We start from the raw sequence: 26,208 nt of genomic DNA on the forward strand, positions 1-26,208 counted from the left end.
CGATTATTTTTGTTGGGTCGGTGTAGGTGGCGATTTTACGATAACAAAGTTTAAAAAAAAAGATTTTAGGGCTACCAGAATTCAGAAAGGGGAGGGCGACCCCTTGTTTGGCACACTACTGCCACCGTGAGTTGAATTAATCGGACACCGGTTGTTGTGTAGTCATCTCACAGTTTCCGACAACAGTTCTCTCAAAGGTGGTCTATCTGCGAGTGACAGAGCCAGGGTTCCCAGTCAAGTGCGGCGAAGTCATGATCCCTACGTGGGTAGCGAGGTAGACGTTTCTTGGAGGTCTTTTTCAGCCCCAGTCTGAGGAGTCTAAACTTGTTAGAGCAGAGCAGAGCAGCGTTTGCTAACATTTTCGATAACGTAGTCATCGTTTTGCTGAAACGACAGATTTCTGTTGACGCGGAGACAAAGAAGTTTTGGGTTCTGTCGATCTCCATTCTCTTGCTTTCGAGAGCCAACCTGGAGAAGCTTTAACTTGAAGTAAATTAGACCAAATTCAACGCCTTCATCTTGCTGATGTCATCATGTTTCTTCTGCACCGGCAGATGATCTTGTTGACGGCGATTTGAAAGCATTTTTTGTCCGGGCTCAAGGCGGAATTAAATGACAGGTCCTTTTTTGTAATACAAAAGGGTCCGTAACTAGCACCCATCTGTTCAACAGCGCCAATTTTGAAGCGTTCTGTCGATCTCGCTGTCCATGGGAATCATAAATCGTTTAGTTGCACAACAGGGATAATTTTTCTTGATTTTTTCTCTTTTTTTCTGTTTTTTTAGACGTTATTGTGGTCGGAGCATTGTGCTAATTGCACAGTAAACTGCTACTGTTATTGTTTCGATCATTTGAAAAATAGCGAGGAACTTTGTATTCGGGTGTTTTAATTTTTTATTTTTTGTTCCGATCATTTGGAAAATGTGGAGGAACTTTGAATTCGGGTGTTTTTTTTTGTTTTCCACGCAAAATCAGGTACCACAAATAATCATCGGAATGAGTCGAGTGATATAAGTTATTGAAACCCTTTCAGTCGTGATTCGAACAAGGTTAAAACTTTTCCCAGTGTTGAGAAAAACCGCTTTAGAATTTTTTTGAGTCTAAAGCGATCGAGTAACGTTTGTTATGTATGAATATTTGCCATTTAGGCTTAAAAAATTGAGTTTACTAAAAAGAAAACCATTTTTGAAGCTTCAACAGTTTTTGAAGTGCTTTCTCGGCCATAAAAAGTTTCATACAAATTTTAAGTGTAAAATATTAGAAAAAATTTTAGAATTTTTTTTTGAGTATTTTTTTCGTTTATTTACATTTGAAGACAATTTTAGCCTAATTTACTACCTTTCTACGCGTTTGTATAGTTTTATAATCACAAGATGTTGAAGATAAGACCCTAATTTGAAGATAAGAAAAAAAATTTCGTAGTTTTTTGCGAATGTGTTCAGAACATTCTGTGCTACTTGCACAGCAACCGGCTATTCCTGTTTCTTTGTTTTCCACGCAAAATCAGGTACCACAAGTAATCATCGGAAATGGTGGAGTGATACATGATATTAAAGCCCTTTCAGTCGTGATTCGAATGACCTTTAAAAATGTTGAAAAATGTTTTAAGTGTCGAGAAAAACCTGTTTGAATTTTTTGAGTTTTTGATCGACACAAAAAGGTGAACTAGCAGGCTTTAAATAGCTTATTTATGCTTAATATAAGCCGTGAAAACTTAATTTGACTCGATTAAAGTTAGTTTTTGGAGGTTGGTTGTGCCATTTTGGGAATCAATAACTTTCAAAAGTTTTCTTTCAAGAATTTTTTTGAGTTCTTAACGATTTTTTTTCGTTTTTCTGAACATTTTCCCTGTAAATACTGTTTTCCATATCGCCTATTTTATTACGACTGTCGAATATGCCTAAGTTCTAGAGAAACCTTTTTTGTGTTTTCTAAAATTATAGTCTGAACATTCTGTGCTACTTGCACAGTAACCGGCTTATCCTTGTTTAAGATATACAATTCTTCTGTTTTGTCAATATCCGAAATGGCAAAGCGGATCAGATATAATTTGCTTTTCAATATCTTAAGCATTGGATGGCCAATTTTAGGGTAGCCGATTGTATAGTCGGATTGCCTGTGTGCCGACTTATGGCACATGATTGAATTGCCGAGATAAGTGTGCAACAATGTCATAATGTCCCGAACGCGGTAGATTTTTTATTAAAAGAAAAGTTTTACCATTCTTTGAAGGGTATAAAAAGCGTTTTGTTTGCGTCCTCTTTTGCCACAAAACCTCTCCTAAGCCGTCTCAGAAAGGTTGCGCACGCATCTGATAGAGGTGGAGATTTGCTGCCGGGTACTATAAAAGAGGCAGCGGAAAGTTATTATTGGTTTTTTGATATTAACTGTCAAATTGAAAGTATTAATATTTTAAGTCTCATTGAACGTAATGAAGACAATTGTGTAGGTTTTGTTGATTTTTGTTTTTTTCATGAAAAATTCTCAAGTTGTTCTCGCTCAAATTTGATTTTTCGCAGTTGGACTTTTGATATCTTGCTAATTTATTTTCAAATTCATTTACTAAAAGAAAGACAAAAAACACTGGGATAATATTTCAAATTCAGCAAAAAAAAAGTCTTCTGTCTTAAGTTTGTTTCTTTTTTTTCTGTCTAGAGTTTGTTACTTTTTAGTTTCCTTGAAGTCAATGCCCATAATTTTCTGTCTCTAATGAATTAAATTTTTAATTAAGAGTTAGAAGCCATTAATGATTTAAAAACACCACCAAAATGTTGAGAATATACGTCTTGTTTGTATGCAGACAAATGTGGCTTTGACGAGTGGATGTGTGAGTCACTGTTTGAAGATCGAATTCAGTGCATGCCGAGGGAGTGGCTGTGCGATGGACAAGCAGACTGCAGTGACGCCAGTGATGAACTCATTTGTCCCTTCACTCGCATATAACACAATAGCAAACTAAAAACTGGCTCTTTTCTGATTGCTACCCTCAACCCTCACTCATGATTATTTTTTATATATTTTTCTTGATTGCTGTTAGATAATGAGATACTTTTTGCTGCCTCGCCCAGTGCTATGCGATTTATATTCCGGAACAAACTTTTGGCCGCTTTTTTCTATTATGAGGGGAACAGATTGAAAACTAGATAGCACTAATGATCAATTTATATGAAAAGAAAAAATGTATACAGGTCGTGCTGAATGAAGAAATTGGTATTATCACATTCTCAATAGATATGAGAGGGAAAGCGGAAAAGAGTAATGAATAATGAGATTACGCTTGTCGTTTTTCAACTTCGAATTTTAGCTACCCGGTTGTTGCTTAGATGCTCATTCAGTCTGTAAATTTGCTCTAGAATGATATCTAAATTCAAATTTGACAAATTGTCAGTTTTAAGCTAATGAAGCGATAGCAGAAAAACCATAAAATTAAAATGTTATTCACCTATGATACTGTCAAAAAAGTTGTTAAGAATTATAGAAAACTAAGACTCTTTTGTCAATAGGACCCAAAATTGTGTTTATGCTCCAAACGCCCAAGGTGTGTGGAACTTTTTCCTATTCTTAAATTTGCATCATTTATCTCGTATCTGATTGGGTGAATTTATTCAAAAGCAGACAAGATATTTTTTTAAATGGTTTTCTATTTTTGGGCCCTATAGCAGCAGAAATGACCCAAAGAAGAGTGTTAGAGTGCAATTAATACAGAATGGTTCAACCATACCAGTAGATCCTTTTCCTTATTTTCAAAATTTTTGAGGAGCAGTGAAGTTCAGCTGCAAGAAATAGCTACTCATATCTTAAATTAGGAATAAGGCTTGTCGCTTCACCTGTCCAAATGGATAAATCGTAAGTTTTCAATCGATTTATCGCCGCCTGTCAATATAAGCTGAAACTTGTTAACTGTTTTTCATCTCGACTTTTGAAAACTTAGAAGTTTTTCATACCGTTCGAATCAAGACCGAGGGCTCTAATATAAAACCTCATTCTATTCTTCCGTTTTTGTGGGGGGAGGGGGGGGGTGCAGTGGGGTTCAACTGCGCCGAAGTACAACAGTGCAGAAACTGAATATTTTATGATTTTCGGCGCTGTTGAACAACGTTTTTTTCTGCGCTGTGGTGATTCGGCACTATTCTTCTGCCTCCTTTAGGCTGCTTGATTTAGGAAATACACACTTCAGAAGGCATGGAAATTTTGATTACCTTGAGATGAGCGATTGTTTTTAAGTAAATGAAGTTAAGATTAAAAATCGACAACACCGCCGATAGCAATAAAGTACTTAAATTATAAACCTACCGATGCGTCCGCTAACTAAGTTAAGAAGATCGTGTTTTACTGCTATTTTTTATGATTTTCTTGTGGCCATTGCTTCATAAAACTATAAATCTTGGTAAAAGTGAGTTGCTTATCTGGTGAATTAGGTTATCGTCAAGATTGCTTGAACCCTTTCATCATCAAATAATTCAGAAGAATTGTAATAACTGATGACGATGCGCGCATCAAGGCATAACCTTGAAACTTCTGACCTGCATTTTTTGCTAACTAATGCTATCTCTAAAAAAGTAGCTGGTTACTGAGCAGGTAGCACAGAAATTTTTGACAGCTGTAACCATTTTTTAATAGTCGATGAACGTAGTGAAATCTCTTATATAGGTCGCGGTGATTTTGTTTTTTTTCAGGAAAAGTCGCGGTTTGACTTCTGATTTTTTTGAAGTTATGAGTTTGTTTCCTTTTTCATGGGAGGCTAACTCTGCTATCGAACAGAAAAGTGTAAAGATTACAAAAACGTATATGCGCTTGACTTCCACCTTCGAGCAAGCATTTAATTTTTCAGATTTCCCAGTGGAATAAAGATTTTACCTATATACCCAGTTTTCTCAAATTGCGTTGATATTATGAAAAAGTATCATACATAAATTGTTCTAAAACTCGAAGGGCTTTAAGGTCATCAAATTTTTCGTTGAAATTGAAAGGTAAGATTTTTTCATAAATAAACAAGGATTGACGGTTACTGGTTAGTAATCGGCTATCCTTGTTTTTTTTTCAACTTAGTGTCGTTTCTCGGCGTGATATGATACAAGGATCTGAACAAAAAATAGAGCTTAAGCATATTCAACAGTCATTAATAAATAAGCAACTTGGAAAACAGTTTTTATAGAAAAATGTTCAGACGAATTTCAAAAAAGTTTCAATTCGTATTCACATTTTTTTTGAAATTTTGAAGTTTCTGATTCAAGAAAAGCGCTAAAATTTTCAAAAACAAATTTATTTGTTGGAAAATAACCTTTTTTTAACTGCTTAAATTAAGCTTCTGTAAACTTTTAAGTCATTAAAATAATACGAAATTTATTCGCTTTATTTGTTTAAATTAAGACAAAAAAAAAACGATTTTTCTTGGCACTGGAAATTTTTTTTTAATGTCGTCGGAATTGCCATTGAAAGTGCTTTGATAGGATATATCTCTCAACTCTCTCTGATGATTATTTGTGGTAGTTGATTTTGCGTCGAAAAAAAACTAAAACACCCGAGCACAGTTCCTCCCCATTTTTCAAATGGTTAGTGAAATTAGTTTTTTTTTCAGTTTACTTGTACGCATTCTTTACTCAGTACTCAGCTTTTCCAAAGAACTGTTGCGTGAGGTCACAATTCGCCGCATTTTTAAAAGCCGACAATTGGCACCAAGCGTCAAATCGTAGCAAGCGACAATTAGCAGCACGATTAGTTTCTGATTGGGGGATTAAAAAAAACAATGCGAATTGCAAAGTGTTTTGCGGTGTTTGTGGGGGATTAAAATCCAACGAGCGATCAACATTTAGTTTAGCGCCAGTTGAATTAAATGTCAAATTGAAATGAATTAACAGTAAATATTTGAATAATTAAACGTTAGTAGCATCTAAAACAGCTTTGTTTCGATTCAGTCGTTTGAATTTCTTCTTGCAAATCATTACACTGACTGATACCAAGATGCATTTAAAACTTCTCATGAGCGAGCTAGGAAAACAGCAACTTGTTCACGACGAGGAATCTTTCAATTTGAACCGCCACAACGATTAAACTGATTAATACAGCTGGCGATGAGTGAAGAGACCGTGTGAAGCTTCTGTTCCCACCATGGTAGATGAAATAGTCAGCACATCTGGAGAACATGGTGTCGCAAAAATTTCATGCGAGGAAGCAAAGTTTTTGGCATTGTCTCTCAATTTATTTTATTTTAAAATGTTCAATTTAGCATGACTGCAAGGCCTGCATTTTTTTGGGGGAGAAATTGGCAACACCCAGTGGAAAAAAATATAATACCTCAAACAGGTTGATTTTTTAAAGACTGCTGGTATTTTATGGGCGGGTCATAATTTTTTTCTAGGCCTGTTATAAAACTAAGATTTCAGGATTAAATATGCTATCAAACAGAAAGGAAAAATAATATTAGATCCTCCGAGGATCATTTACGTGGAAAACGCTGGGGTTTGTAGCTTCAAGACGGTTATTAACTGACCTAAGTACAAGTCACTCGCCGGAACCGTTCAGTGTCAACGAGCAACTGATTCCGCCCACTTGCAATCAAAGACATTGCTGTGCCTTCGGAGTTGAGCAAGACCCTGAGGGGGGGGGGATAATTTCCTCCTTTTTCAATCGAGGTCCGAATGTTACAAAGACCGAATGTTAATATTTTCCACCGATGAGAACTTAGAAACTTTGGAAAGCAACATAGTCTTGCATGCAGATGGGACATTTAAAGCATGCCCCGCGTTATTTCATCAAATTTTTCTAATTCATGTTGTGTTTCTTTCTTCTTCAAAACAAAAGTGGAGAGCAATACATTTGAGCCTTTAGACAATTGAAAGAAATGAAGTCAGGACTTCAGCCCTCACAGATTGTAGTAGATTCTGAGAAGGCTTCACTTAACGCTTTTAAGAATGTATTCAACGGAGTGACTATAAAAGGATGCTTTTTTCATTTCGCTCACGCCAATTAACGCAAAATTTTTGATTAGCACGAGTGTATTGAGAAGATGAAAATATATGCATGCTTCTAAAGTCATTCGTTGCTTTGGCACTGATACTTGAGCTCGATTTTGAAATCGACATGATAGCTTTGTGCTCTGAAAATTCCAACGAAAGTGACGAGTCCCCCTTATTTGATTACGTCGAATATTTTGAATCAACTTGGGTTGGAAGAGGGGTTAAGCCAGAGGGGTCAAGCAAGATAAGCAAGAGGGGTGAAGCATTTCCCTAATTCACTCTGGAACCAGTTCGAAAACGCCAAAAATGGGAGACAGAAAACCAACATTTCGGCGGAGGGATAGAAAAGGGCCTTCCAGATTAGGATGGGGTGTGCTCGCCCGACCATTATCAATTTTGTACAATTCCTTAGAAAAGAACAAAGTCTGTCGGAGAACAAAATGACTAAAATAATTGCCGGAGAAAGTGCCGCCAAGGTGGCTAAATACGAAGCAAGCCAAACCAGATTAGTTGAATTTCTAAAACATTATAGTAACAATATTATTCTCAACCAACTTAAGGGCCCCTCATTCAGTTTTGATTTTTAGTTTCTTTATTCTTTTATTTAACCTTTTCGTCCTATTTTTATTTTGATGTGATCAAAGTTTTTACCGCTACTAATTGTCGCTTGCTACGAGTCGTCGCCATGCCGCCTGTTGGCTATGTTTCGAACTTTTGGCTATTTTCTATTGTAGACTATGGTTCTATTTTCTATACTTGCAATGAAGAATTAGATGATTATATCTAAAATAAATTTCACAGAATTTTTTTTATTGAAAATGGTCATCGCTGTGGTTTTCTTCTCTGCACAGAATACTTTTCGAAATGTTTTTTTTTCATGAATGCGAATAACTAATGAACTAGATTTGAATTCATAGCACACTGGAAGGCATGGTAATTGTTTTGTGAGGTCAGAACTCGCGAAAAAAAGGTGGACCAAGGAAACTGTCTCCCCCTTCCAAATCAAAATAATGAGGAGATTGTTCACTTTATTAAAAAATAAATTTTGCAGCTAATCAGATTTTTACACGCAGATTTGTGCATCGTTCACTTGGTCTATTCAGAAGTGGTTTATTTTAGACCTTTCATGCCATGTAATTTCTCATTCAACTAATGTAAAAAAAATAAGCTGAATATAAGCAGAATTGCAGGTTTTTTATGGATCTTTTCGAGTGAAATCCTCTTGCTCACATGGACCAAACACCTTCAATAATATTATTTTGTCGGACAAAGTTGTTGTGACAAATTCTACATAATTTCGTTTTTAACGTCCAGCTAAATTCAGAAAGTCGCTATTTTTAGCACCGCTAATAGCTAATGGTGCCGTAATCTGTTTTACTTGAACAGCACCTTTTATTTCTAATTCAGTCAGTCCCTGCATTGCAGGTTTTTTATTTTGGATCTTTTCGAGTGAAATCCCGAGCCTCATATGAAGCTAGAAAAATGCAAAAAAGTTTTTAAAAAATACAATAAAAAGATGCATGCTGGCATCCTTTTTATGAAATTTATGTGCAGAAAACGGCAAAAAATAGACAAAAGTGTTAGTTAGAGGCTTGATCAAGTAGAAATGCTTCGTTGTGACCAGTCCCATCTTAATATTGTAACATTTTCTGGAAGTATTGATCTAATTTTGTTCTAAAATTTTCATTTTCATGTTTCATTCTTTAAGGAGGCATAATTGAGAAGAGTTTTTTTAGTCATTACGAGGCTTAACTGTGCATTCTCTGCATTGTACGCGGAATCCGCAACAGGCCAAACTCAGATTTGTCGCATTGTACGCGGAATCCGCAACATTGCTACTTTTCTTTGATCTTCTATGCTGTTTTGGATTCCACAAACAAATACCCAAATCATTGTACCGCTCAAAATCGCTCGAAAAATAGGCGAATTTGCGGAATCCGCAACTGTCTTTGCGCAATCCAGAACAGTTTGTGGAGTCCACAAACAAATGATAAAACATTTGTATCGTTAAATTGAGCTGTTGCGGAATCCGTAACTCTAAGTGAAATCCGCAAATTGTAAGTGAAATTAGCAAATTGTAAGTGGAATCCGCGTTTCGATTGCAGATTCCCTTTCATATATTTATGTGTACTTGCCTTTAAAATTATATCTTTTAAATACATAATTTGATTTCACTAGAAAAGAAATTTACTAGAATTGATCAGTGTTTGGGATTAATGGAATCCCAAATACTGAACTAACTCGACGATTTGCTATGCGTTGGGTTTCTGATCACTCTCAACCTAATGACTCCAAATAATGGATATATTACATATTTATTCCGCATTATTACAGTTTTTGGTATTCCATCAATCTCAAACACTGACCAGTATTTGGTATCGATGGAATCCCAAATACTGAACAATTTGACGATTTGCTATGGGTTGGGTTTCTAATCACTCTCAACCTAATGACTCCAAATAATGGATATATTCCAAGTTTGTTCCACATTATTCCAGTTTTTGGGATTTCGTCAATCCCAAATACTGATCAGTATTTGGGATCGATGGAATCCCAAATACTGACCTAATTTGGCGATATGCTGTGTGTTGTGTTTCCATACACTCTGAACCCAATGACTACAATTACTGCATTTATTCGGTGTTATGCTTCCAAAATCAGTATTTTGGATTGACGCAATCCCAAATTCTGACCTAATTTGTCGTGTCAAATATGCTGTGTGTTCCATACACTCTCAACTCAATGACTCCAAATATTGAAATTGTTCGGTGTTGTGTTTCCAAAATACTAAAAGATTACATCCACCGATTTAGGTAACCAATGTTTTAAGACTTGTTCGTGGATTCCGCTGACAATGGTAAAATCTTTGCTTTTAAATTCCGCATTGCTAGAGATAAGATTTCCAGCTCAGCTTTTAATTGTTCATATGCAAGTTCAGTATTGAAAAAAATTCGGAATCCACTTACAGTTGCGGAATCCAGAACAACTAGCTATATTTGCTTGTTGCGGAATCCGCAACAAAACAAATGTGCCGACAAAATTTACGTTACAGGTAAATGTATGCGGAATCCACTGAATTTTTGTTTGTGGAGTCCACTTACATTTTGGAACATATTTTAAGGCTTGTCTTTGGAATCCAGGAATATACAGACACAAAATTGTGTTCCTATCCAGTGCACAGTTTGGCCTCGTAATGGTGAATTGTGCGAAAAATTGTGAGTTGGTCACATTGATGATTTGGTAATATGGGCATCTGAAGCAGGAGCTCATGAGCTTGAAGCCTTTTATTTTTCCATCTAGGCTGATTTTTCTGCCAACGTGATTTTCATGTGGAAAAAACTAAAGACTACTAAAAAAGCGATAACAGAGAAGCAGAAAAAAATTGCATGTTGCCTAAAAGTTGTTGGAGAGTTATAATTGATATCGAGCTGCTACCGTATAGTTTCGGGTGCGTCAGAGAGATCTGTGCGCTTGTGCCGAATTTTAAAGGAGGTTTATTTTAGACCTTTTATGCCATGTAATTTTTCAATCAACTAAAGTAAAAATATACATTGTTTGTCAAATTATTGAGTCAATGTAGAGTCGATTTAATAACTAACTTTTCGTTCATGATCTACTTCGTTGATCCACTTATCCAAATTGACCGAATATTTGTGCTTGAAGTGGTTTTTTCCAGACCAGTTTCGACTTTTTAACGAGATTTTTTTGCACAGAATTTCAAGTACCATCTGAAAGCCAATGGTGTCTTTAGCTCAACTTTAAAAAATATATTTTACCTGCAAGGGTTGGAAAACAGCCAATTTGGCGAATTTGGGACAATTAACTTGCGAGGTTTTTCGTGCTATTAACAGAAAGCGGCCTTTTAATCCGCTCAAATTGTTCCAACTTGAATTAAGGCAAGATATTTGGTGTTAATAAAACACCACTAGACGCTAAAATCATCTTTGTGCTGCGCGATGCGTGTGTGTATGTGTAAAAAAGTTTGTACCCACTTCTCAGTTTCTTTTTCATTGATTTGTTTTTGAATTGATCTTTCCAAAAATTATTTCAAGGAAGTTGAAGGGCAGTTGGAGCATTCAATGCTTCGCCCTGATACGAGCAGTCTTGTTTATTTTTGAATCTTCAAAGTTCGCGGAGAATGAAGTTTGGATTTTGAGGCTGCCGTAGGCTAGTTATCGAAATAAATAACTCTGCTAGAGAAACATAATATCTCTCGATAATCTTTCAGGTATTATTTAATTTGCTTCTTTCCTAAACATATGAGTGTTTTCGGAACCTTAAAAAATACTAGCAACCTGAATTGAGGGAAGAGGCGCGCGTCTGTATTTTTTGTCATACTAATGCCAAACGAAGTCAATTTGAACGGGCATCAGTTGCTGTTTACAAATTTTGCTGAAATGACAAATTTTTGTTGACGTGGGGACCAAGAGGTTTTGGGTTCTGTCGATCTTTATTCTCTTGCCTTCGAGGTCTAATTGAAGCGGCAATTGCTCATCACCTTAATCTCCCTGATTGTCATCGTGTTTCTTTCGCTCCAGTGAACGATCTTGTTGACAGTGATTTGAAAGGATGTTCTTTGTCTGGGCCTAGAGCGGCATTCAATTACTGGCCCTTATTCATCTTGTTTTGTAGTCCGTTAGTTGCGCGTTTTTGCTCAGAAGTTTTTTTTAAAAAGCGTTATATCCCCTTTCGCTCTCTAACAATTGACAAACCTCTTCAGGGAAAATTAGGCAGTTGTTGTTCTAAATTTTTTGAATTGTTACTGAGGTCGGAAAATTGTGCTACTTAGACAGAAAACTGCTACTGGTATCTATGAAGTAGTATAATTCCTTTTGCCAATATCCGCAATAGCAATGCGAATCGGAAATTCCCTAATTTGCAATACGACAAGAGTAGACAGCTTAAATGTAGACAGCGTTCTTTGAAAGGTATGAGAAACATTTTTCTGTTTATTTTAAAGTATCTAAGATGGTTTAAAAGAGCTTTTTGGTCAATCTAAGATGCTTCAACCTTCCAGCATCAGGTGCACGCTCCAGCATCTGATTGAGGGTGAGATTTATTTTCACATACCGTAAATGAAACTGCGATTATTATTAAAATTATCAAGTTGTTAAAAGTCGATAAAGGTATTGACAACACTTATATAGGTTGCGTTGACTTACATTTTTTCAAGAAAAGTTTCAAAAAAATGTTCACGCTACAATTTGTTTTTTTTTTGCACTTCATCTTTTGATATCTTGTTAGTTTCAATTCTATTCTTCAACTAGAATGAATACAAGTTTTGCTCTATGATCGCAATTGATAAAGTAGCACAAAAACTTGAACGATTTCATCCTTTTTCATTGCCCTTAATTCATTTTGAATAGATTTAGCGAAAAAAAAAATAAAAAAAAACTTTAATTTTTGGACAATATAAATGATCAATTAGGATTTCTTGTAAACTTTTGAGTCGTACGAAGTTGATAAGACCGATAAGTTTGCCTCAATTAAATTTGAAACGATTTTTTTTGGGATTATAGACAAATCTTTAAGTGCGCATAAAATAGTCCGGTAATTGGTGCACGTCTTTGCAAGCTTTCAACCGAAGAATTACGACTAGAATTCAATGCCATTCAATTCTGGATGGTTAGTACGACGGTATTTGCATGAATGAACACTCTAGAAAAGCAAAACTTTTTATGTTCGAACTGAATTAACAAACGTCTGTCAGTTTCTGAAGCCTAAAAATTAGCAAAAATTGATCGGAGGTTAAATATCTTTTAAAATTTGTTCTCCCTAAATACAATTTTCAAAAGATATTTTTTTTCCAATCATTTTTTGCAAAATTTTAGGAGTTTGAAAATTGCCAATTTGACCATGCTCTGGGCTATTTTATGCACACGTGAAGATTTGAACGGGCATACGATTTAAACGGACATCACCTAATTTGCCATACGACAAAAGTAGACAGCTTAAATGTAGACAGCGTTCTTTGAAAGGTATGAGAAACATTTTTCTGTTTATTTTGAAGCATCTTAGATGGTTTAAAAAAGCTTTTTTGGTCAACCTAAGATGCTTCAAACTTCCAACATCAGGTGCACGCTCCAGCATCTGATTGAGGGTGACATTTGTCTTCACATACAGTAAATGAAACTGCGATTATTAATCAAATTTTCAAGTTGTTAAATGTCAATAAAGGTATTGACAACACATATATAGGTTGCGTTGACTTACATTTTTTCAAGAAAAGTTTCAAAAAAATGATTACGCTACAATTTGTTTTTTTTTGCACTTCATCTTTTGATATCCTGTTAATTTTAATCTATTATTCTACTAGAATGAATACAAGTTTTGCTCTATGATTGCAATTGATAGAGTAGCACAAAAACTTGAATGTTTTTATCCTTTTTCATAGCCCTTAATTCATTTTGAATAGTTTAAGCGAAAAAAAAACTTTAAAAAACTCTAATTTTTGGACAATATCAATGATCAATTGAGATTTCTTGTGAAAGTTTGAGTCGTACGAAAATAATAAGACCAATAAGCGAGCCTCAATTCAATTTGAATTGATTTTTTTGTGCGGGATAAATTGCCACGCGTTACGGTTTCAGGATTATAGACAAATCTTTAAGTGCGCATAAAATAGTCCGGTAATTGGTGCACGTCTTTGCAAACTTTCAATCGAAGAGTTACGACTAGACTTCAACGCCATTTGTTTCTGGACGGTTAGTACGACGGTATTTGCATGAATCAACACTCCAGAAAAGCCTATTTTTTTTCATGTTCGAACTGAATTAACAAACGTCTGTCAGTTTCTGAATCCTAAAAATTTGCAAAAAATGATCGGAGGTTAAATATCTTTTAAAAATTGTTTTCCCTAAAACAATTTTCAAAAGATATTTTACCTCCAATCATTTTTTGCAAAATTTTGGGAGTTTGAAAATTGCCAATTTGACCATGCTCTGGACTATTTTATGCACACGTAAAGATTTAAACGGGCATACGATTTAAACGGGCATCACCTGATTTGCAATACGACAACAGTAGACAGCTTAAATGTAGACAGCGTTCTTTGAAAGGTATGAGAACCATTTTTCTGTTTATTTGGAAGCTTCTTAGATGGTTTAAAAAAGCTTTTTTGGTCAACTTAAGATGCTTCAAACTTCCAACAGCAGGTGCACGCTCCAGCATCTGATTGAGGGTGACATTTGTTTTCACATAGCGTAAATTAGACTGCGTATATTATTCAAATTATCAAGTTGTAAAATGTCAATAAAGGTTTTGACAGCACTTATATAGGTTGAGTTGACTCACATTTTTTTCAAGAAAAATTTCAAAAAAATGTTCACGCTACAATTTATTTTTTTTGCACTTCATCTTTTGATATCCTGTTAATTTCAATTCTATTCTTCTACTAGAATGAATACAAGTTTTGCTCTATGATTGCAATTGATAGAGTAGCACAAAGAATTTGAATGATTTCATCCCTTTTCATTGCCCTTAATTCATTTTGAATAGTTTTAGCGAAAAAAAAACTTTAAAAAACTCTAACTTTTGGACAATATCAATGATCAATTGAGATTTCTCGTGAAACTTTCAGTAGTACGAAGTAAATAAGACTAATAAGCTTGCCTCAATTCAATTTGAATTGATTTTTTTTGTTCGGGATAAATTGCCACGCGTTATGGTTTCAGGATTATAGACAAATCTTTAAGTGCGCATAAAATAGTCCGGTAATTGGTGCACGTCTTTGCAAACTTTCAATCGAAGAATTACGACAAGATTTCAACGCCTTTCGTTTCTGGCGGTTAGTACGACGGTATTTGCATGGATCAACAATCCAGAAAAGCCAATTCTTTTATGTTCGAACTGAATTAACAAACGTCTGTCAGTTTCTGAATCGTAAAATTTTGCAAAAATTGATCGGAGGTTAAATATCTTTTAAAAATTGTTCTCCCTAAATACAATTTTCAAAAGATATTTTTTTTCCAATCTTTTTTTGCAAAATTTTAGGAGATTGAAAATTGCCAATTTGACCATGCTCTGGACTATTTTATGCACACGTGAAGATTTGAACGGGCATCAGTTGCTGTTTACAAATTTAGCTGAAATGACAAATTTCTGTTGACGTGGGGACCAAGAGGTTTTGGGTTCTGTCGATCTTTATTCTCTTGCCTTCGAGGTCTAAATGAAGCGGCAAGTGCTCATCACCTTAATCTCCCTGATTGTCATCGTGTTTCTTTCGCCCCAGTGAACGATCTTGTTGACGGTGATTTGAAAGGATGTTCTTTGTCTGGGCTTAGAGCGGCATTAAAATACTGGTCCTTATTCATCTTGTTTTGTAGTCCGTTAGTTGCGCGTTTTTGCTCAGCAGTTTTTTTTTTAAAAAAGCGTTATATCCCTTTTCGCTCTCTAACAATTGACAAACATCTTAAGGGAAAATTAAGCAGTTGTTGTTCTAAATTTTTTGAAGTGTTCCTGAGGTCGGAACAATGTGCTACTTAGACAGACAACTGCTACTGCTATCTATGAAATAGTATAATTCCTTTTGCCAATATCCGCAATAGCAATGCGAATAGGAAATCACCTAATTTGCAATACAAGAGTAGACAGCTTAAAGGTAGTCAACGTTCTTTGAAAGGTATGAGAGACATTTTTTTGTTTAATTTGAAGCATCTTAGATGGTTTAAAAGAGCTTTTTTGGTCAACCTAAGATGCTTCAAACTTCCAACATCAGGTGCACGCTCCAGCATCTGATTGAGGGTGACATTTGTTTTCACAAACCGTAAGGGAAACTGCGATTATTATTAAAATTATCAAGTTGTTAAAAGTCTATAAAGGTATTGACAACACTATTATAGGTTGTGTTGACTTACACTTTTTCAAGAAAAGTTTCAAAAAAATGTTCACGCTACAGTTTTTTTTTTTTTGCACTTCATCTTTTGATATCCTGTTATTTTCAATTCTATTCTTCTACTAGAATGAATACAGGTTTTGCTCTATGATCGCAATTGATAAAGTAGCACAAAAACTTGAACGATTTTATCCTTTTTCATTGCCCTTAATTCATTTTGAATAGTTTTAGCGAAAAAAAAATAAAAAAAACTTTAATTTTTGGACAATATAAATGATCAATTGAGATTTCTTGTAAAATTTTGAGTCGTACGAAGTTAATAAGACCGATAAGCTTGCCTCAATTAAATTTGAAACGATTTTTTTTGTGCGGGATAAATTGCCACGCGTTACGGTTTCAGAATTATAGACAAATATTCAAGTGCGCAAAAATTAATCCGGTAATTGGTGCACGTCTTTGCAAACTTTCAATCGAAGAATTCCGACTAGAATTCAACGCCATTCATTTCTGGACGGTTAGTTCGACGGTATTTGCATAAATCAACACTCCAGAAAAGCAAAATTTTTTAAGTTCGAAAAGAATTAACAAACGTTTGTCAGTTTCTGAAGCCTAAAAATTTGCAAAAATTGATCGGAGATAAAATATCTTTTGAAATTTGTTCTCCCTGAAAACAATTTTTAAAAGATATTTTACCTCGGATCTTTTTTTGCAAAATATTAGGAGTTTGAGAACTATCAATTTGACCATACTCTGGACTATTTTATGCACACGTGAAGATTTGAACGGGCATCAGTTGCTGTTTAAAAATTTTGCTGTAAGGACAATTTTTGTTGAAGTGGGGACCAAGAGGTTTTGGGTTCTGTCGATCTTTATTCTCTTGCCTTCGAGGTCCAAATGAAGCGGCAATTGCTCGATGCAGGTGAGAAAAAATTCATCGCCTGAATCTCGCTGATTGTCATCGTGTTATTTTTGCCCCAGTGAACGATCTTGTTGACGGTGATTTGAAAGGATGTTCTTTGTCTGGGCTTAGAGTGGCATTGAATTACTGGTCCTTATTCATCTTGTTTTATTAGTTGCGCGTTTTTGCTCAGCAGTTTTTTTAAAGCGTTATATCCCCTTTCGCTCTCTAACAACTGACAAACCTCTTAAGGGAACATTAAGCAGTTGTCGTTCTAAATTTTTTGAAATGTTACTGAGGTCGGAACGTTGTGCTACTTAGACAGAAAACTGCTACTGCAATCTATGAATTAGTATAATTCCTTTTGCCAATATCCGCAATAGCAATGCGAATCGGAAATCACCTAATTTTTATTACGACAAGAGAAGACAGCTTAAATGTAGACAGCGTTCTTTGAAAGGTATGAGAAATAGTTTTCTGTTCATTTTGAAGCATCTTAGATGGTTCAAAAGAGCTTTTTTGGTCAATTTAGGATGCTTCAAACTTCCAGCATCAAGTGCACGCTCCAGCATCTGATTGAGGGTGAGATTTGTTTTCACATACCGTAAATGAAACTGCAATGTTTATTAAAATAATCAAGTTGTTAAAAGTCAATAAAGGTATTGACAACACTTATACAGTTTGTGTTGACTAACATTTTTTTCAAGAAAAGTTTCAAAAAAATGTCCACACTACAATTTGTTTTTTGTTGCATTTCGTCTTTTGATATCCTGTTAATTTCAATTCTATTCTTCTACTAGAATGAATACAAGTTTTGCTCTATGATTGCAATTGATAGAGTAGCACAAAAACTTGAATGTTTTTATCCTTTTTCATAGCCCTTAATTCATTTTGAATAGTTTAAGCGAAAAAAAAACTTTAAAAAACTCTAAGTTTTGGACAATATCAATGATCAATTGTGATTTATTGTGAATATTTGAGTTGTACGAGGTTTATACGACCGATAAGCTAGCCTCATTTCAATTTGAAAAGATTTGTTTGTGCGGGATAAATTGCCACGCGTTACGATTTCAGAATTATAGATAAATTTTCAATTGCGCATAAAATAGTCCGGTAATTGGTGCACGGCTTTGCAAACTTTCAATCGAAGAATTACGACTAGACTTCAACGCCATTCGTTTCTGGACAATTAGTACGACGGTATTTGCATGAATCAACACTCCAGAAAAGCAAAATTTTTAATGTTCGAACTGAATTAACAAACGTCTGTCAGTTTCTGAAGCCTAAAAGTTTGCAAAATTGATTGGAGGTAAAATATCTTTTGAAATTTGTTCTCCCTGAAAACAATTTTCAAAATATTTTTACCTCCAATCATTTTTTTCAAAATTTTAGGAGTTTGAAAAATGCCAAGAAATCACCTAATTTTTATTACGAGAAATCACCTAATTTTTATTACGACAAGAGAAGACAGCTTAAATGTAGACAGCGTTCTTTGAAAGGTATGAGAAATAGTTTTCTGTTCATTTTGAAGCATCTTAGATGGTTCAAAAGAGCTTTTTTGGTCAATTTAGGATGCTTCAAACTTCCAGCATCAGGTGCACGCTCCAGCATCTGATTGAGGGTGAGATTTGTTTTCACATACCGTAAATGAAACTGCAATGTTTATTAAAATAATCAAGTTGTTAAAAGTCAATAAAGGTATTGACAACACTTATACAGTTTGTGTTGACTAACATTTTTTTCAAGAAAAGTTTCAAAAAAATGTCCACACTACAATTTGTTTTTTGTTGCATTTCGTCTTTTGATATCCTGTTAATTTCAATTCTATTCTTCTACTAGAATGAATACAAGTTTTGCTCTATGATTGCAATTGATAGAGTAGCACAAAAACTTGAATGTTTTTATCCTTTTTCATAGCCCTTAATTCATTTTGAATAGTTTAAGCGAAAAAAAAGCTTTAAAAAACTCTAATTTTTGGACAATATCAATGATCAATTGTGATTTATTGTGAATATTTGAGTTGTACGAGGTTTATACGACCGATAAGCTAGCCTCATTTCAATTTGAAAAGATTTTTTTGTGCGGGATAAATTGCCACGCGTTACGATTTCAGAATTATAGATAAATTTTCAATTGCGCATAAAATAGTCCGGTAATTGGTGCACGGCTTTGCAAACTTTCAATCGAAGAATTACGACTAGACTTCAACGCCATTCGTTTCTGGACAATTAGTACGACGGTATTTGCATGAATCAACACTCCAGAAAAGCAAAATTTTTAATGTTCGAACTGAATTAACAAACGTCTGTCAGTTTCTGAAGCCTAAAAGTTTGCAAAATTGATTGGAGGTAAAATATCTTTTGAAATTTGTTCTCCCTGAAAACAATTTTCAAAATATTTTTACCTCCAATCATTTTTTTCAAAATTTTAGGAGTTTGAAAAATGCCAATTTGACCATGCTCTGGACTATTTTATGCACACGTGAAGATTTAAACGGGCATCAGTTGCAGTTTAAAAATTTTGCTGAAATGACAAATTTCTGTTGACGTAGGGACCAAGAGGTTTTGGGTTCTGTCGATCTTTTTTCTCTTGCCTTCGAGGTCCAAATGAAGCGGCGATTGCTCAATGCAAGTGAGAAAAAAATCGCATCAATTTCATCTCGCTGATTGTCATTGTGTTTCTTTTGCGCAGTTAACGATCTTGTTGACGGTGATTTGAAAGGATGTTCTTTGTCTGGGCTTTGAGCGGCTTTCAAATACTGGCACTTATTCATCTTGTTTTGTAGTCCGTTAGTTGCGCGATTTCGCTCACATGTTTTTTTTAAAAAGCGTTATATCCCCTTTCGCTCTCTAACAATTGACAAACCTTTTAAGGGAAAACTAGGCAGTTGTTGTTCTAAAGTTTTTGAATTGTTACTGAGGTCGGAACATTGTGCTACTTAGACAAAAAACTGCTACTGCAATCTATGAATTAGTATAATTCCTTTTGCCAATATCCGCAATAGCAATGCGAATCGGAAATCACCTAATTTTTAATACGACAAGAGAAGACAGCTTAAATGTAGACAGCGTTCTTTGAAAGTAATGAGAAGTATTTTTCTGTTCATTTTGAAGCATCTTAGATGGTTCAAAAGAGCTTTTTTGGTCAATTTAAGATGCTTTAAACTTCCAGCATCAGGTGCACGCTCCAGCATCTGATTGAGGGTGAGATTTGTTTTCACATACCTTAAGTGAAACTGCTATTTTTATTAAAATAATCAAGTTGTTAAAAGTCAGTAAAGGTATTGACAACACCTATACAATGTGTTGACTAACATTTTTTTCAAGAAATGTTTCAAAAAAATGTTCACGCTACAATTTGCTTTTTGTTGCACTTCGTCTTTTGATATCCTGTTGTTTCAATTCTATTCTTCTACGAGAATGAATACAAGTTTTGCTCTATGATTGCAATTGATAGAGTAGAACAAAAACTTGAATGATTTCATCCCTTTTTATTGCCGTTAGTTCATTTTGAATAGTTTTAGCGAAAAAAAAACTTTAAAAAACTCTAATTTTTGGACAATATCAATGATCAATTGTGATTTATTGTGAATACTTGAGTTGTACGAAGTTTATACGACCGATAAGCTAGCCTCAATTCAATTTGAAACAATTTTTTTGTGCGGGATAAATTGCCACGCGTTACGGTTTCAGAATTATAGATAAATTTTCAATTGCGCATAAAATAGTCCGGTAATTGGTGCACGGCTTTGCAAACTTTCAATCGAAGAATTACGACTAGATTTCAACGCCATTCATTTCCGGACGGTTAGTACGACGGTATTTGCATGAATCAACACTCCAGAAAAGCAAAATTTTTAATGTTCGAACTGAATGAACAATTTTCTGTCAGTTTCTGAAGCCTAAAAATTAGCAAAAATTGATTGGAAGTAAAATATCTTTTGAAATTTCTTCTCCCTGAAAACATTTTTCAAAAGATTTTTTACCTCCGATCAATTTTTGCAAAATTTTAGGAGTTTGAAAATTGCCAATTTGACCAAGCTCTGGACTATTTTATGCACATGTGAAGATTTGAACGGGCATCAGTTGCTGTTTACAATTTTTGCTGAAATGACAAATTTCTGTTGACGTGGGGACCAAGAGATTTTGGGTATTGTCGAACTTTATTCTCTTGCCTTCGAGGTCTAATTGAAGCGGCAATTGCTCATCACCTTAATCTCCATGATTGTCATCGTGTTTCTTTCGCTCCAGTGAACGATCTTGTTGACAGTGATTTGAAAGGATGTTCTTTGTCTGGGCCTAGAGCGGCATTCAATTACTGGCCCTTATTCATCATGTTTTGTAGTCCGTTAGTTGCGCGTTTTTGCTCAGAATTTTTTTTTTTTAAAAAGCGTTATATCCCCTTTCGCTCTCTAACAATTGACAAACCTCTTAAGGGAAAATTAGGCAGTTGTTGTTCTAAATTTTTTGAATTGTTACTGAGGTCGGAAAATTGTGCTACTTAGACAGAAATCTGCTACTGGTATCTATGAAGTAGTATAATTCCTTTTGCCAATATCCGCAATAGCAATGCGAATCGGAAATCACCTAATTTGCAATACGACAAGAGTAGACAGCTGAAATAGAGACAGCGTTCTTTGAAAGGTATTAGAAACATTTTTCTGTTTATTTTAAAGCTTCTTAGATGGTTTAAAAGAGATTTTTGGTCAATTTAAGATGCTTCAACCTTCCAGCATCAGGTGCACGATCCAGCATCTGATTGAGGGTGAGATTTGTTTTCACATACCGCAAATGAAACAGTTATTATTAATAAAATTATCAAGTAGTTAAAAGTCAATAAAGGTATTACCAACACTTATATAGATTGTGTTGACTTACATTTTTTTTCTAGAAAATTTTCAAAAAAAAAAAACGTTTTTTTTGCACTTCATTTTTTGATATCCTGTTAATTTCAATTCTATTCTTCTACTAGACTGAATACAAGTTTTGCTCTATGATTGCAATTGATAGAGTAGCACAATAACTTGAATGATTTCATCCCTTTTCATTGCCCTTAATTCAGTTTGAATAGTTTTAGCGAAAAGAAAACTTTAAAAAACTCTAACTTTTGGACAATATCAATGATCAATTGTGAGTTATTGTAAATATTTGAGTCGTATGAATATAATACGACCGATAAGCCAGCCTTAATTCAATTTGAAACAATTTGTTTGTGCGGGATAAATTGCCGTGCGTTACGGTTTCAGGATTATAGATAAATCTTCAAGTGCGCATAAAATAGTCCGGAAGAATTCCGACTAGATTTCAACGCCATTCATTTCTGACACCAGAGACTACACTACCCCCTTCAAATGCATCAATCTAAATCACGAGCTGCCTCTACATATATAAGTTTACATCTTCAAGGCCAGCAGACATGCCAAAATTCTACAAGTGCCAAGAGTGCCTGCGAACAGTGAGAACCGTCTCCAAATTTCTGTGCATTATCAGCGCCACTTCAGGGCATCATCAGGGCCCCTTCAAGGCATCATCAGCGCCACTCGAGGGCATCATCAGCGCCTTTTCAGGACATCATCAGGGCCACTTCAGGGCATCATCAGCGCCACTTCAAGGCATCATCAGCACCATTTCAGGGCGTCATCGGACTAACACTGCGTGGACAGTCTCAGTGGTCCCCCTCCAAAAAAAACATCAGGGTTTACATCATGAACGGTCTCGGAGGTCCCCCAGTTGTCCTTCCCAACGTCAAATCAGTGGTCCTAGAGGTCCCCCAGCTGCCTTTCTCAGCAATCAGTCTAGCTCGCAATTTTCAACAAGTTTCATGGAACTTTCATTCTGCTAAAATCTGTCACAGACAAAACTGTTTTTTGTCGTCTTTTAGTTTGCCGTAACCACCCCCTTCCATAACAACGATTTCCAAAAATTGTTGGCTATTTTTTCAATACTCATAAGAGTGCTAATATTTCGATTTTTTTATTCGAACTAACCAAACAAATGATTGTGCTACAACTTCATACTGAAAAAAATCTGAAATGATATTTGTTAAATTGTAGTTTTCATTGTAATTTGCTTTCCAGATTGTTAAGTTTTAAGTCCTCGGGGTGCAAAGTTAGATTTTTTCTGTTAAAAAAATATTGATATTCAAAACCAGACAGTCGAAATCTCCTTAATCCAAAACCAAAAAACCAAGGAAAAAAGGGCAATCAATGTAACAGCAATCCAAAAGTTTTTTCGAAACTTGTGAACAAACGTAAGAACGCCCATAGAGCAATATTTCCATTAAAAACTTGATAAGTGATATGAGATTTGTTTTCAGTGAGATTTGTTTTCAGTTCCTGATGGGGATAATTTTTTCTCCTGAAAGTTACCAATACTTAGAGCTATTCATATGTGAATATTTTTCACATGATCTTCTTGAAAAAGCGTTAATTTCCAGTTCGTAATTAATAAATTATCGGAGTGTGATCACATTTTTGTATGATGTTATAAAAGTTTTTTGGACAAGGAAACGAAGACAAATTAAGATTTAGGTGACTTTCATCCTAAATTTTTGGCGACCACAGAAAGGCAAAGACAAAGATCCACCAGCGCTGACTCCATAGCAGGAAGTTCCCTCAGTGCTGCAGAAGGTCCCCCAGAGCTGACACCAGAGACTACACGACCCCCTTCAAACGCATCAATCTAAGCCACGAGCTGCCTCAGAGGTCCCCCTGTTTTGCAAAGTCTAGAGGACATCTACATGTTTAAGTCTACATCTTCAAGGCCAGCAGACGTGCCGAAATTCTACAAGTGCCAAGAGTGCCTGCGAACAGTGACAACCATCTCCAAATTTCAGTGCATCATCAGCGCCACTTCAGGGCATCGTCAGGCCCCTTCAAGGCATCATCAGCGCCACTTGAGGGCATCATCAGCGCCTTTTCAGGGCGTCATCAGACCATCGCTGCGTGGACAGTCTCAGTATCCCCCCTCCAAAAAAAACATCAGAGTCTACGTCATGAACGGTCTCGGAGGTCCCCCAGTTGTCCTTCCCATCGTCAAATCAGTGGTCCTAGAGGTCCCCCAGCTGTCTTTCTCAACAAACAGTCTAGCTCGCAATTTTTAGCAAATTTTATGGAACTTTCATTCTGCTAAAAGCTGTCACAGACAAAACTGTATTGTGTCGTTTTTTAGTTTGCCGTAACCATTCCTTTTCATAACAACGATTTCCAAAAATTGTTGGCTATTTTTTCAATACTCATAAGAGTGCTAATATTTCAAACTTCCTATTCGAACTAGACAAACAAATGATTGTGCTACAACTTCATACTGAAAATAAATCTAAAATGATATTTCTTAAATTGTAGTTTTCATTGTAATTTGCTTTCCAGATTGTTAAGTTTTAAATCCTCGGGGTGCAAAGCTAGATTTTTTCTGTTAAAAAATATTGATAGTCAAAATCAGACGGCCAAAATCTCCTTAATCCAAAATAAAAAAACCAAGGAAAAAATGGCAATCATGGTAACAGCAATCCAAAAGTTTTTTCGAATCTTTTGAAGAAACGTAAGAACGCCCATAGCGTAATATTTCCATTAAAAACTTCAACTAGTGAGGTCTAAAAAACATTCTCATCTTAAAAAAAGGTGAAATTGTGTTCTCAGCCAAGTTTCACTTCTAAAAAAGTTATCAAAACTACTTGGTACATGATAATTGAAATTGAATTACGTGATACTTCATATTTTCTTACAAGCTGATAAAAGTTCTATACGAATTCAGTAAGCTCGAAGTGTCAACCGGAACGTTCGTGTTGTTCGTCAACAAAAAAAGTTATTGACACCTAAACCTATTTCCTTCCATTTCATAACTTCTTTTCTAGCACGATTAAGTCATTTCTATAACCTTTTAACTACTTCAAGGATGGCTCGAAAATTTTCTCAAAAAGGGCTCATAAACAAATGGACGTTTTGCTACACTTCTCTTGAGAGTCTTGAACGACAACTTAGCAGCGAAATTGCACAATCTACGGAATTAGAGGATGTAAAAAAACGGCTAACGAGCTTTTGAAATGTCTGCATGAATTGAAGAACTAGCAGATGCGACAGCGTCGACCCATCTAGCAGACGTGCAAAATCTTCTAAACGATGCCGCGTCACTACGAAGCCCCCAAAAAACTGAGGAAGCAAATGCGACGATACGAAAGATACTACAACGAGATACAGATAGACTACTCCTCCAGTGACTCTGCTCTAGCTATCTTCACATACGATCCCAGCCGGCAGTAGTATTCCGTGCGAACTTCCACTACAAATTATAACAACACATACAACGTTTCTACGGCAGCCATTAGTTTTGATAATTCTGCAGCAACGATACTATCTAAATGATTTATGTTTCGCTAGCCATCTCGCTACAACAACCTTACTCAAGGAATATACACTACGAAAGAGAAATCGAGATCTATGCAACAGTTTGCATGGCCATCAAATCGACGCTAATGTGATGATATATCGAGCGAACTGGTTAATATGAGAGACCAGAGTTTTCTGGAAACGATCAAGATCGATTTAATCCATCACTACAACAGCCGCAGACTGGTGCTAATGGTCTAACATGCACTCTACGTATCGGCGGTGTTCAAGAAGCGTGACTCTAATCAATCAAGGCCTCTGTTGTTCTGATCAGAACACAAGCAACAGCACATTTCTTTACATTCTCAAAGGTTTCAAGCTTCCTGATATTAAGCTCTGAAAGTTCGACGGTAATCCATTAGAATGGAATAATTGCTAAGAAACTTGGTTAAGTTCGACGTGTAACAAATGCTGCATCGTAGTTCAAGGGAACTTCCTCCAATTCCCGTTTAGATACGAGACCCGATCTACTTAATAAACTGTTTGGTTTGCCGATAAGATTTAAAGGAAAATCAATAGCAGTTTCTGGTTATATAGAAGGCATGTTTCTGCAGATCGGCATAAAAGAAGACGATCAAAATGTACTACAATTCTTGTGGCCGACTAATCAAGGAGTTAAGCAGTTTCAGTATACTTTTCTAGTCTTCAGAGCTAAATGCTAGCCCGCAAAATTCATCTTCGCACTACATCAAACAGCTTTCGTTTTCTGCAACAAAGAAGAACCCAACATATAGCAACTAATTCATATCAGTGTTCACTTGTATGACTGCGTTCATTCCTTTGACAATCTACTGGAAGCCCAGGAATCAGGTGAAGCTTTAAGGGTGGCACTCCAAAATAGAGAATTCAATTAATCCAAGTTGTTATCGAGTACTACAGTAAGGCTTGATATCTTCAACGAACCCAAACTTGAAAACAAGAGTACTATGCATCGGGTTTTGGGAGTGAATTGGGATAATATGATTGACACGCTCATCATTTAGCCCGTGCTGAATAACAACTTAACGGCTAAAGAAATGTCTCTAGTAAAGTACTGTCTATTGTAGCCAGAATCTTTGGACCACTGGGGTTGATAAAACCATTTGTCATAACCCTCAAAAAACTGCATCAAAAGCTTTGGCAATCTTTTAAAAGTTGA

At 35.5% G+C, this 26,208-nt stretch overlaps 3 protein-coding genes across 5 annotated transcripts in view; 2 read left to right on the top strand and 1 right to left on the bottom strand.

Annotated features, from left to right (window-relative positions):
• The window catches only part of LOC134856821 (uncharacterized), a 37,372-nt gene extending 33,958 nt beyond the window's left edge, over nucleotides 1-3,414 (top strand). Inside the window, exon 2 of one of the 2 annotated variants that reach the window (XR_010164849.1) lies at nucleotides 2,801-3,414. The gene's annotated coding sequence lies outside the window, so the exon portion shown is untranslated. The remainder of the gene's footprint in view (nucleotides 1-2,800) is intronic. The other variant, XM_063873108.1, reaches the window with a different exon arrangement.
• The window catches only part of LOC134845987 (protein fem-1 homolog C-like), a 390,705-nt gene that overhangs the window by 238,053 nt on the left and 126,444 nt on the right, over nucleotides 1-26,208 (top strand). The gene's annotated exons all lie outside the window — the stretch shown is intronic.
• Nucleotides 1-26,208, bottom strand: part of LOC134845976 (AFG3-like protein spg-7) — a 268,817-nt gene that overhangs the window by 202,045 nt on the left and 40,564 nt on the right. The window lies entirely within an intron of this gene.

This window comes from Symsagittifera roscoffensis, chromosome 1 (genome assembly GCF_963678635.1).
Source record: "Symsagittifera roscoffensis chromosome 1, txSymRosc1.1, whole genome shotgun sequence".
Taxonomy (NCBI): Eukaryota; Metazoa; Xenacoelomorpha; order Acoela; family Convolutidae; genus Symsagittifera; species Symsagittifera roscoffensis.